Genomic DNA, 12,406 nt, shown 5'->3' on the forward strand with positions numbered 1-12,406 from the left:
TGTGGGGCTGGGACCCCTCACTCCTCCAGGAAACCTCCACTACCAAGATATCCCTCCCTGGTTTACCCCTGGCACCGGGTGTGGGCCCTTGGGTGTGTCTCTGGGATCTAGCCCCAATCCGCCCGCGTCTCCACCCCTCCTACCTGTCTCGATGCTTCTTCAGTTCCCTGGTTGTAGGCCTTCTCTTCAGCTAGATTTCAGGAGGTTCTGAGTGATTGCTGTTCTTTATTTTAGTTGTAATTTTGATGTGGTTATGGGAGGCGCGGCGGATATAGCTGTTACCTACACCACCATCTTGTTTCTCTCTATATAATTTTAAGGCTCTTAAAGAATCTGAGAGAAGAAAGGAAAGCAAGTATGTATTTATAACTCTTTTTATATTAACCTTCTTATTTTTCATAGCTGGTTGTGTTAATTTGTTCTTATGAATTCAAGTTACCATCTGGAGAAATTTCCTTAGCCCAATACAACTTTGCCCCCACATGTCTCTTTTGTGTTGTTATTGTTAAGTATATTACATTTGTATATGTTATATTCCCAACAAAATATTATATACATATTGTTTTATACAATTGCTTTTTAAATCAGTTAAGAAAGGGAGAATAAATATGCATGTATGCAGTCTTTTATAATTGCATAGTTAATCTTGCTATTACTCTTTGTGTGTATGTATATATTCAGATTACCATATGGAGTCACTCATTCTCAGCCTCAAGAACTTCCTTTAGTAGTTCTTGGATGGCAGGTGTGTTAACAACAAAATTTTTAAGTCTTTGTTTTTCTGAAATGTGTTTATTTCACCTTCATTTTTGAAAGATTAGTTGGCTTGATATTGGATTCTTGGTTGACAGTATTTTTCTTTGAGCACTTTATCCCACTGCCTCTGACCTCCATCATTTCTAATAGGAAGTCATTTATTTTTATTAATAGGATTCCCTTGTAAGCAACAAGTTATTTTCTCTTGTTCATTTGAAGATTATCTCCTGGATTGTAGATTTCATCATTTTCACTATAATCTATCTGTTTGACAGCTCTTTGCATTTTTACTTTGAGTAAGTTGAACTTCCTGGATATAGAGATTATTTTTTTCAAAAAATTTAGTAAGTTTTCAGCCATTATTTTTTCAGATATGTTCTCATTTCTACTCGCTGCCCCCTCCTTCTAACACTCTCATTACATGCATGTTGATGAAATTAATGATTCTTCACATTTCTCTCAGACTCTGTTCATTAGTGGTTATTCTTTTTCTCTGTTATTTGATCAATCTATCTTCATGTTTGCTAATTCTTTATTCTAAATTTTAAAAAAAATATATATCTTTATTGATTTCAGAGAGGAAAGGAAAGGGAGAGAGAGAGATAGAAACATCAATTATGAGAGAGTCATTGATCGGCTGCCTAGCCCACAACCCGGGCATGTGCCCTGACCAGGAACCAAACCCCGATTGCCTGGATCCTAGGTCGACGCTCAACCACTGACCCACACCCGGCCGGCCTTTATTCTAAATTTTTTAAATCAATTGTTGAACCCCTCTAATGAACTTTTCCCTTTAGTTATTGTATTTTTTCAACTCCAGAATTTCCATTTAGTTCTTTTTAATGATTTTTGTCTCTTCATTGATACTCTCTCTTTTATGAGACATTGTCATCATGCCTTCCTTTAGTTCTTTGAACATATTTATACCAGCTAATTTGAAAAAAAAAGTTCATTAAGTCTGATATATGGTTACTTTCACAGAGAGTCTCTCTCTTTAAACATTATGTATACTTTATTTCAAGGACAGAAGATAAAATCATAAGAATGACTAGATGTCCTAATGATAAATACATTTAAAAGATTCTTGTTAAAATAAATTTGTAATCTTATTTTCTGCAAGCAAAACATCTTGTTAAGTTATAAAAAAAACAGTATTATGAATTGCAAATAATTTTTATTTTTTCTGGAAAATATGCCATGATTATTTTTAAATAAATTAGAATTTTCTACAAAATAAGGTTGTTCAACTTGCTAATTTTTTAATAGTTAAGTATACAACATGCTAACTACATACACAACAGGTAATAGAGTAAGAAAATGCTTAACCTTATGAAATGTTAAAGTTTTCATTAATACCTTGAAATTGCCATAATTCATAGCTTTATAATAAATACTGAAAAGTTAAATGTTTTCCTTGTTTTAAGGATTCATTTGAAAATGAAGCTGCATCTAGAATGTAAAATGTACAAGTTGTACTACTAAACAAGTAATATGTATTAAAACGAGTTCACTCCTTAATTATCAGTGTTTACATTTAATTTCCAATACTGTACTTTCTTAACAAGCATAGAAAATATTAAAGTTTTCTTTAAGGAAAGGATTGTTCTTTGATATTTTTTACACAATAACTGTCTGAACCTGTGACAAGTTAATGCAGTTGACAGGCAAAGCATGCTAGGTTTTATATTTTCTACCTTCCATAAAAATGCCTCTCCAAAAGAAGATTATACATTACTGTAAAATATCAGTCTCTTATGGTAGATTTATTGGAGAATAGAGCCTTAAAGACTGCTTTCATATAGCATAGAAAACCACTGTGACAGCATATTAACTGCATTGTTGGCTTGAATGTGTATTATGCTACATGATTATGTATAGCTACTGTTACCAGAATTGTTACACAGAGGCTTTTTATTATTTAAATTATTATTGTTGACACTATTGCAGATGTTCCCCATTTTCCTTCCTTTTACCATCTTCCCCGCCCCCTCCTTTTGCCCTCACCAAACTATTGGCTGTGTCCATGGGCTATGCCTTAGTGAATCCCTTCACCTTCCTTTATCCAGTCCCCTCCTACCTCCTTCCACCCTTACATTTGTCAGTCTGTTCCATGTATCCATGCCTCTGGTTCTATTTTTTTTTTTTTGTCAGTTTATTTTGTTTATTAGATTGCACATATTAGTGAGATCATATGGTATTTGTCTTTCTCTGACTAGCCTATTTAACTTAGCATAATAATCTCCAGGTCCATCCATGCCGTCACAAAAGGTAAAAGTTCCTTATTTTTTATAGCTATGTACGTTGGTTACACAGAGTTTTAAGTTGATTATAACCAAGAATATAACAGAGGTACTACCACACTATGCAAAAATAACTAAAAATACTGAGTTATAACTAAATACTGAGACTATAACTAAAAATACTGAGTTACTGTACTGAATATGAATATTTCATTACTAGAGAAAACTAAAGGCAGCAGTAAACAAATCAAGCCAGAAAGGCAGCCAAACTCATTCTTCTTCAAGATTTGTGAACACAGTGAAGTCTCCATTATACCTTTCTCAATTAAATCTGTGTGTCATTGTAGATATTATCACCTGGAATAATTGTCATATTAATGGTTTAAATTTTTGTGTATTTGTCATTCATATATTCTTATCTACTTACCTCTTTATTTTTGAAACTATCTTACCTACTGTAGAATATTAAAGAAACAAAATATAAATGCATATCTTTCCAAATAAAATTAAAATGGACTGAAAGTAGATATTATTTCAAAACAAATATGCAACAAGCAGGCAAAAAATGTAGGAGAATGGCATTTTAATGTTTAATAAAAAACTAAAAATTAACTATTTCCAAAAATTATGAAATTCCCCTTCTAAAGGGAACATATAGTTAAATTTTAAACCAATACAGATACCAACTGTAAAATAGTTATAAACCTTAGCAGGAAAAATAAAAACAAATTTTACTGGTAATTTCTATTAAGATGAGAATCTTAAAGTAACATCAAAGTGGTATTAAACCCACTTAGAACAACACACAGAAAAAAATATAAGTCCATTTTTATATCTTTTTTATTATAAATTTTGTGTGACTACAGCTCAAAACCATTTATGGCAGAAACATAATTCTTTATAATCTCCAGATGTCTTGTACACAAAAAAATTTCACTAGAGTTGTAAAATTTCACTGGAATTCTAGACTCTTCTGTTTCAGACCACTTATTCTATGTAGTCAGTCTAAGATAGATAAAATCTCTTTCTGTAACAATTATTACTAGCTACCAGAGATAAGAAAACCAAGATAGAGTATAAAATACAAAATTTTAATAGTAATGACAATATTTTTTGTCTTAGTCCAAAAGGGCCCTGCATTCTCTCTTCCTTCTTTGATTTCACAAGTCTTCATATTTAACCTGGGGCCAGAAAATGATGCAAGCAAAATCTTTTTCTGATGTGAGGTTGAACATCTTCATTCAGTTCTACAAACTTCTCCAGAAATGAAATCAATTTTAGGAGTTTTCTGTAATTATTTTTTCAAATAGGTTTTCAATTCCTTGGTCTCTTTCTGCCTCTTCTGGCACCCCAATAATATGAATGTTGGGCCTCCTGAAGTTGTCCCAGAGGCTCCTTATACTATTTTCATATTTCTGGATTCTTTTTTCTTTTTGCTCTTCTGGTTGGGTGTTTTTTGTTTCCTCATGTTCTAAATTGCTGATTTGACTTCCAGCGTCCTCTACTCTACTGTTGATTCCATGTAAATTATTCTTCATTTCTGTTCCTGTAGCCTTCATTTCAAATTGGTACTTTATTATGTTATCGATTTCCTCAGTTATTTCCCTAACCATCTGCTTAAACATCCTTTTAACCAAAATTCTGAACTCTCTATCTGTTAGCTTGCTTGGATCTGTTTCATTTAGTTCCTCTTCTAGAGATTTCTTCTGTTCTTTCCTTTGTGACATGTTTCTTTGCCTCCGCATTTTGTCTGCTTCCAGGTGTTTGTTTCTATGTATTAGGTGGAGCTGCTATGTCTCCTGGAATATGTAGAGTGGCTTTGTGTAGTAGGTGTCCTGTAGGGTCCAGTGGCCCAGCCTCCCCAGTCACCTGAGCTGGGCCTTCGAGGTGCTCCCCTGTGTGGGCTGTGTTCACTGTCTTGTTGTAGTTGAGCCTTGGTTGCTGTTGGCGTCCCTGGGAGGAACTGACCCCCAGGCCAATCAACTGTGAGGACCCCCTGCAACTACAGCCAAAGAGCTGCTGTGCTGGAGACACCCCTATGGAGCAGGATTTACTTTAGTGGAGCTTTGGTTCACCAAGTGCGCCCCTTGAGTGTGTCAGTCGTGGGTGTGGTAGGGTTGTAATCAAGCGTGGTTGAGTCTGACCACTAGGTGCACTGCCTCTGGGGCCTCCTGGGAGGTGCAAAGTCAGCCTGTGCCAGTGCCTTGCCCAGGGCCACCCAGCATGAGCTACACGGCAAACTGTAGTTGGCTGCTACTTGTGCTGGGCTTGGAGGTGTGCAGGAGAGGCCAAGCTATGAGCCAATGCAGCTGCCACTAGTGCCAGGCCTGGGGCCACTTATCAAGCCGTATGGGGCCCGCTGCTGCTTGTTTGAGAAATTTTAGGAAAGTCCTAAGCATGAGGTTTAAGAGGCCACTTGCACAGAAAAACCCCTGGAAATGGCCTGGATGAGCTGCAGGTGGAGAGGGGCGGGGCCTCCAGGATCAGGGGCGGGGCCAAAGGTGTGAGTCAGGTGCTGACCATTCAAATATGGCACCCGCCTGCAGGCTGTGCGGGGAGGACTTGCCAGAGTAGCAATGGCCTCTGCAGCTCTTCTGCCTGGGAGGAAGCCGCTCCTCCACCTGTTGCCCCGACTTCAGGCAGGTTAGTTCCTCCCCAAGTGTCCCAGGTCCTTTCCGGCTGCTGCCCGGCGCTGGGCTCAGAGGGAGTGTCCGAGTGAGTCCGTGCTCGGGCCCTTTGAGAGGAGCTGCTGGGGCTCCCGCAGCCTCCGCGACCCTCAGGGACAGTCCCCCCTGGTTTCACAGCCCAGAGTTGTGGGGACGTCTCTTCTCGGCCTGGAGCCCTGGGCTGGGGGCCTGCTGTGGGGCTGGGGTCCCTCCCTCCTCCCGGAAAACTCCGCGGCTGAGATTCCCTCCCGGGGTTTCAACCGTGGCACCGGGTGTGGGCCCGAGGCCGCGTCTCTGTGATTCAGCCCCGCCCCGCCCGCGTCTGTGCCCCTTCTACCAGTCTCGGTGCTTCTTCAGCTCTCTGGTTGTGGGGCTTCTGTTCAGCCAGGTTTCAGGAGGCTCTGAGTGATGGTGGTTCTGTATTTTAGTTGTAATTTTGATGTGGTTGCAGGAGGCGTTGGGTGCAGCTGTTACCTACGCTGCCATCTTGTTTCTCCTAGTTTTTCTCTATCTTCCCATCTTATATCTCATTTAGACTACAATGCAGTAGTGTTTCATACATGTCTAAAGGATAGAATTCTGGTGTGCTTCTTGCTTTAATGGAAAAGCAGATTACTTATTTAATTGCTCTGTGAGTAGTGGAACATGTACCATGAAATACTTGCGTTCAAATATTTTTTAGTATTATTTATAAATGATCTATGCATGAGCTGATTAATAAACATTATCTGAAGTTACTAGTATTTAAAGGATGGGATATCACAGTGAACTGTTTCTTGTGTCTTCGAAACTATTATTTATCAATAGCTTTACTTGAACTGCTTGGTTTTAATAAACTGCTCCATTAGTTGATTCAGTATTTTTGGTAATGATCTCATCCACTTGTTCCATATCAAGTGGATTTACTGTCTCTTCAGTTTCCACAGTCTGTCCTGGGGAGTCTGATCCTAATATGCCATGTTTAGTCAATGGTGAAAAATAGTTGAAGACAGGAGAAATGTGGACCCAACAATGTAGTCCTCAGGGGACTTCCAGAAGAAGGATTATCTTTAATTTTCTATTTTGTTCATGTGTTGATATGTCATTCCATAACTACCAGCTTTTGAGATACTTACTTGTTAAGTTTTTCTCCTGCTCTTGATGTTGATGTGATCAAATTATTATCCATATCACATCCGATTCTACTTTAACAGCTTTTATCTCCCTTGAATGTGTTTCCTTTAATGATTTTATAAATTTAAGTCAACAAGCTGATTTCATTCTTTAGTAGATTTTCTCTTCCCAAAAGCAGGCTATCAGAAAACTGAATATTTCCTTTTTGCTCTGGCAGGACATTATGTCTGTGTTTGATTTGATTAAGAAGCTTACCTTGTTCTCAGCTTCATGTAAAACTGTGATGACAGAAAAGTATTCTAAGGCTTTGGTAATGGTCTTGACTGCTCAATGTAAGTGGCTTTCCCTGCTTGGCCCATAGCAACAACAGAGCTAGCTTTTTCAGCCAGTCACAATTTCTGTCCTACTGACTTGTTGTACTGTACAAACAGCCACACATGGAAAGCCAGGCAGTTTTTTTCACCACTTTTTCCCCCAGTCTATGGGCCTATATTGTAAGGCTTCAAACTTCATGTGCTGCCTTGACATCTTTGAACCACATATGGCCTCAAAAGCCTAGTTACGAGTTATTCTGTTCTTGCCTGATATGTCTGCTAGCTGGTGGGAAAGCCTACCCACACAAGTACTTTCCCTATGAACCAGACCAGCTGACTCCACCCAGCCCTCAGCCTAATGGGTTTCACTTCCTTGCCAGTAGGCACATTTTAGATAATATAGTGTAGCAAATCTGTGTACTGCCCCCCTTTGTGCTTGTTATTGTTATTTACTTTTTCATTTGTTTAGTGACTGGTTGGATTATTTTGATGAAGTCTATTTCCCCTCTCCCAAAGCATGAAATCTCTGATATTTCTTCTCAGGGAACCAAGCGCAGGCTTGGATATGCCTATAATTTCCCAAGGATGACAGTATTTTTAGTCAGGCTGCCTTTGATTGTCTCTTTTCCTGAACACACTCAGTTGTTAATCTTCACTAATTGTTGGCTAGGGAATAAATTCCTCAACAGACTGGTTCAATTAAATTTGGACTCCTTGGTTAAATTTATTCCTAAGTATTTTATTTTTTGAAGCAATTTTAAATGGAATTGCTTTCTTAGTTTCCCTTTCTGACAGTTCATTATTGGTGTAAAACATGCAACTGATTTCTGGATATTTATTTCGTATCCTGCTACTTTACTGAATTCTTTTATACATTCTAGTAGTTATTTGGTGGAATCTTTAGGGTTATCTTTATATAGTATCATGCCTTTTGCAAATAAAGACAGTTTTACTTCTTCCTTTCCAATTTGAATGTCTTATTTCTTCTTATTATCCAATTATTGTGGCAAGGACACCCAGTACTATGTTGAATAAAAGTGGTGAAAGTGGATATCCTTGTCTTGTTCCTGATCTTAAGGGAAATGCTTGTAGTTTTTGCCCCTTGAGTATGATGTTGGCTGTAGATTTGTCATATATGACCTTTATTACATTGAGCTATGTTCCCTCTATTCCCACTTTGCTGAGAGTTTTTATCATAAATGGGTGCTGGATTTTATCAAATGCTTTTTCTGCATCTATTGATATGATCATGTGGTTTTGTTCTTCATTTTATGTGGTATATCACATTTATTGATTTGCAGATATTGTACCAACCTTGCATCCCTGGAATAAATCCCACTTAATCATTACTTTTTAAAGAATGATAGGTTTCATCTTCTTCATATTCTTTTGCAAATTGGTTAAGTTCCTTTGGGAAAGGTGCAGAATTCTCTGTTTAACGGCCTGCTTCTTCTCCTGGGAAACATCTCTGAGCTATGGGTCTGGACCTGGGAATGGGAACAAGGATGAACTTTTCACTGAGTGACCCTCTTGCCTTAGGAACTTGACATTCAATGGAAGAGGACAGTAGTTTCAGGTATTTTTGTCTTGACTCTCTCAGTGTGGAACTTTTTACCAAATTTGGGCCCCAATATTCTCTGCAGTGCTGCATCCAAGGTAGTCTTATGAGTGGGGATGGCATGGAAAATGAGAACCCGCCCCTCTGGACTGAACTCACCTTGAACTTAGCCTCAGTCAGTGTGGGAGCTCCCAGGGGTTTCTGGAGCTCATGGCAGAGGAGCTGCTGCCATTGCCCAGCTGCTCAGCTGGGTGCTTCTCTCTAATTGAGAGTGGAGAGCCCTCTGTTATAGAGGACCCTCAGGATCCTCCTCTGGAGGAGGCTGTGGGGAGCAGCCTGATCCAGTGTCCTGAGGCCACCGATGGGAGCTTGGACCCCACTGCTACCTGCACCCACTTGAAACCATGACTGGTGTGCTTGAACTACTGCCTGGGACAAACACACTGTCTCAGTGATTGGGCGCACACAGCCTGTCTGCCTGTCTCTCTGCTAGTGGCGCCCACCCCCAGCCTGCCTGCCTCCTTGATAGAGTCACAAGGTTGTCCTGACTGCCTGCATGCATGCATGCCTCCTTGACAAGGTCCCAGAGTTGGCCTGCCTACCCCCCTGACTGCGGCCATTCCCTGAGGTGCTCCCATGGCCAGCCTGCTTGCTGGGCTGCCTGCCTGTCTTCCAAACACTTTGATGCAGTACAACCAGCCTGCCAGCCTACCTGGCCTACAGCTTTGACATAGTGCACCTGACCCTGCTATCATGACCCAATGCACCCCAGACACACAAGCCTGCCATCAACCTAACTATCTGAACTTGTGCCCTGGGAATACCAGAAAGGAGGCTCTGTTCACATCCTGCAGCCTTAACCAGGTACCTCTGGACAACTGGCACAATAAAATGGAGAAACAAAGAAACAACACCAAAATGAAAGAAAGGAGAAATCTCCAGAAAAATACTAGATGCAATGGAGACAGGTAATTTATCAGATATATAGTTCAAAATAATGGTTATAAGGATGTTCAAACAACTTAGAAATACAAGGACTTAATGAGAACTTTATAAGCTAGAATGAGAATCAATTGGAAATGAAGAATGACATAGATGAAGTCAAGGATACACTGGTAGAAATCAACAGTAGATTAGAAGAAGCTGAGGACTAAATCAGCAAATTAGAAGACAGGGTTGAACAAAACACACCATCAGAGCAGCAATTAGAAAAAAAAATTAAAAAGCAGGAAGACAGTTTAAGGGAGCTCTGCAACAAAATGAAATGTAACAATATCCACATCATAGGGGTCAAGAAGGAGAAGACTACAAGCACATATTAGAGAATGTGTTTGAAAAAATAATGACAGAAAAATTCCTTAGCCTGGTGAAGGAAAAAGTCACTCAAGTTCAGGAAACAGAGAGTCTCAATCAAAATGAACCTCAAAAGACCCACAACTAGACACATCATAAAAGAGTAAACATTAAAGATGAAGAAAGAATCTTAAGAGCAGTAAGAGAGAGACAGAAAGTTACCTACAAGGGAACACACATTAGACTGACAATTGATTTTTCAATAGAAACATTCAGGCCAAAGGGAGTAAAATGAAGTATTCAAAGTAATGAAAAATAAGAGACTGAATCCAAGACTACTGTATCCAGCAAGGCTATCATTCAGAATTGAAGGTGAAATAAAGAGCTTCTCAGACAAAAAGAAGCTAAAGGAGTTTATTATTTCCAAACCAGCACTACAAGAAATGGGAAAGGGGCTGGTGTAAGAAGAAAAAAGAAATGGAGAGAAAGAGTGGAACAGAGACATAAAGAAAGATGGCAATAAATAAGTACTTATCAATAATAACCTTAAATATAAATGGTTTAAATGCTCCAATCCAAAGACATAGGATAGATGAATGGATAAGAAAATATGACCCATATATATGCTGTCTACAAGAGACCCACCTCAGAACAAATGACTCACACAAGATGAAAGTGAAGAGATGGAAAAAATTTTTTCATACAAATGAAAATGAAAAAAAAAAAAATCTGGGGTAGCAATACTCATATCTGACAAAATAGGCTTCAAAATGAAAGCCATAACAAGCGACAATGAAGGTCACTGCATAATACTAGAGGTGTTGATCCAACTAGAGGATATAACCCTGCTAAACATATATGCACTCAATACAGGAGCACTCAAATACATAAAAAAACTTCTACAGGACTTTAAGGGAGAGATATACAGCAATACAATCATAGTAGGAGACTTTAACACCCCACTGACATCACTGAATAGATCTTCTAGACAAAAAATCAACAAGGACACAGCAATCATATATGACACACTAGACCAGATAGAATTAATTGACATTTACAGAACATTCCACTGCCAAGCTACAGAATGTACACTCTTCTCAAGTGCACAAAGGACATTCTCAAAGATAGACCACATGTTAGGACACAAAACAAGTCTCGACAAGTTCAAGAAGACTGAAATCATATTAAGCATCCTCTCAGATCCCAATGGCATGAAATTAGACCTGAACTACAATAAAAACACTAAAAAACATTCAAACACATAGAGGTTAAATAGCATGTTATTAAACAATGAATGGTTTACCAAAATTATCATGGAAGAAATAAAAAACTTTCTGGAAACAAATGAAAATGAACACACAACAACCTAAAATCTATGGGACACAATGAAAGCCAGTACAGGCATATTGCTTTCATAGCACTACAGGAATAACCGCAAAAAAAGAAGAAAAACTTCTAATAGACTCTCTAACCCTACACTTAAAGACTTGGAAAGAGAACAACAAGAAAAGCCCAGAGGAAATAGAAGGAAGGAAATAGTAAAGATCAGAGCAGAAGTAAATGACATAGAGACTAAAAAAATAAATAAATAAATGAAACCAAGAGCTGGTTCTTTGAAAAGACAAACAAGATTGACAAATCTTTAGGCAGACTCATCAAGAAACAAAGAGAAAGGGCCCAAATAAACAAAATTAGAAATAAAAGAGTGAAGTAACAATTGACCCAACAGAAATACAAAGGATTGTAAGAAAATACTATGAACAACTATGTCACCAAGCTGGACAACATGGATGAAATGGACAAATTCCTAGAAAAATGCAATCCTCCAAAACTCAATCTGGAAAAGTCAGGAAACTTGCACAGGCTGATAACTACTGATGAAGTAGAAGCACTAATAAGAAAAACTCCCAGCACACAGAAGCCCTGGGCCAGATGGCTTCACAGGGGAGTTTTACCAAACATTCAAAGAACTAACACCTATTGTCTTCAAACTATTCCAAAAGATCCAAGAGGAAAGAACACTTCCAAGCTCTTTTTATGAGGCCAGCATTACCCTAATTCCAAAACCAGATAAAGACACTACAAAGAAAGAGAATTACAGGCCAAAATCCCTGATGAATATAGATGTTAAAATCCTCAACAAAATATTAGCAAATTGGATCCAGCAATATATTAAAAAGATCATACATCATGACCAAGTGAGATTTGTTCCAGGGATGCAAGGCTGGTACCATATTCACAAATCAATAAATGTGATACATCACTTAAACAAATTGAAAGACAAAAATCACATGATCATATCAATAGACTCATAACAGCATTCGACAAAATCCAACACCATTTTTTGTAAAAACTCTCAGCAAAGCGGGAATAGAGGGATCATACCTGAACATAATAAAGGCCATATATGACACACCTACAGCCAACATCAGACTCAATGGGCAAAAACTAAAGCTGTTTCCATTA

General features: G+C 38.4%; 1 pseudogene; it reads right to left on the reverse strand.

Annotated features, from left to right (window-relative positions):
- Nucleotides 1-6,182: 6,182 nt before the first annotated feature.
- Nucleotides 6,183-7,047, reverse strand: LOC148090438 (CTD small phosphatase-like protein 2 pseudogene; annotated as a pseudogene).
- Nucleotides 7,048-12,406: the final 5,359 nt, after the last annotated feature.

This window comes from Miniopterus natalensis, chromosome X, assembly GCF_054644295.1.
Source record: "Miniopterus natalensis isolate mMinNat1 chromosome X, mMinNat1.hap1, whole genome shotgun sequence".
Classification (NCBI taxonomy): domain Eukaryota; kingdom Metazoa; phylum Chordata; class Mammalia; order Chiroptera; family Miniopteridae; genus Miniopterus; species Miniopterus natalensis.